Source organism: Solanum tuberosum, unplaced genomic scaffold, assembly GCF_000226075.1.
Source record: "Solanum tuberosum cultivar DM 1-3 516 R44 unplaced genomic scaffold, SolTub_3.0 scf00328, whole genome shotgun sequence".
Classification (NCBI taxonomy): domain Eukaryota; kingdom Viridiplantae; phylum Streptophyta; class Magnoliopsida; order Solanales; family Solanaceae; genus Solanum; species Solanum tuberosum.
Genome location: NW_006239252.1, coordinates 48,601 through 50,277, shown reverse-complemented (window position 1 = coordinate 50,277; position 1,677 = coordinate 48,601).

The window sequence follows — 1,677 nt, the reverse complement described above, 5'->3', positions numbered from 1 at the left end:
CCACCTGCGAGTTGGGCTTGTTTTGAGGAGGCCTTCTTGGGGCGTTTCTTCCCCCAAGAGCTGAAAGAGGCTAAGGTATGAGAATTTCTTACCCTTAAGTAGGAGTCGCGAAGTGTTCATGAGTATGGGTTAAAATTCACCCAACTATCTCGTTATGCTTCAGAGATGATTACGGATATGAGGAGTAGAATGAGTCTTTTTGTAGCTGGTTTGTCATGTCTATCGAGCAAAGAGGGTAGGGAAGCAATGCTAATTGGGGACATGGATATATCAATGTTGATGGTCTATGTGCAGCAGGTTGAAGAAGAGAAGCTGAGGGATATTGAGGAATTCAGAACTAAGAAAGCTAAGACAGGAAATGAGTCCGCGCAGCAGAAAAGTAATGTGAACCGTTCGTCCTTTCAGCAAAAGAAAAAGGGACTTGCACCATCATCTGCTAGTGCACCTGCACCCAGAAATAGAAGTGAGTATAATATTCAGAATTCCCAGCACTTCAGAGCTAGACCTGCACATTCTCAGGGTAGTGTGGCACAAGGAGGTAACTGGGCTCCTGCATGTGCTTGGTGTGGTAGAACCCACCCAGGTAAGTGTCGTGATGGACAGTCAGGTTGTTTCAAGTGTGGACAAGAGGGTCACTTCATGAAATAGTGCCCTAAGAACAAGCAAGGTAGTGGAAATCAGGGCAATATAGCCCAATCTTCATCAATTACTCCACCAGACAGGGCTGTACCTAGAGGAGCTACTTTCGGTACTGGCGAAGGAGCAAACCGCCTTTATATGATCACTAGTCGCCAAGAGCAAGAGAACTCTTCAGATGTTGTAACTGGTATGATCAAAGTCTTCACTATTGATGTTTATGCTTTGCTAGACCCAGGAGCAAGTTTATCTTTTGTAACCCCTAATGTTACAAATAAGTTTACTTTTGATGTTTATGCTTTGCTATACCCAGGAGCAAGTTTATCTTTTGTAACCCCTTATATTGCAAATAGTTTTGATGTTATTCCTGAGAAACTTTGTGAACACTTTTGTGTTTCTACACCTATTGGGGAGTTTATTCTAGTTGAGCGAGTATATCGTGATTGTGTCATTTCCATAAATCACAAAGACACCATAGCTGATTTAATTGAGTTAGACATGGTAGATTTTGATGTCATTCTAGATATGGACTGGCTTCATGTCTGTTATGCCTCCATTGATTATAGAACTCGAGTCGTTAGGTTCCAAATTCCTAATGAGCCAGTCTTAGAGTGGAAAAGTAGTTCAACAATGCCTAAGGGTCGTTTCATTTCGTACCTTAAGGCAAGAAAGTTCGTTTCCAAGGGATGTGTCTATCACTTAGTTCGAGTTAATGACTCTAGTGTTGAGATACCTCATATTCAGTCAGTTTCAATAGTAAAAGAGTTTCCACAATCCTTTCCAAATGATCTACTCGGAGTCCCTCCTGAGAAAGATATATTCGGTATAGATGTTCTTCCGGATACTCATCCTATCTCTATTTCGTCATATAGAATGGCACCAGCAGAGTTGAAAGAGCTTAAAGAGCAGTCAAAAGATCTCCTAGATAAGGGCTTTATTCGACCAAGTGTCTCACCTTGGGGCGCTCCGGTCTTATTTGTAAGAAAGAAAGATGGTTCCCTTAGGCTGTGTATAGATTACCGTCAGTTGAACAAGCTTAAA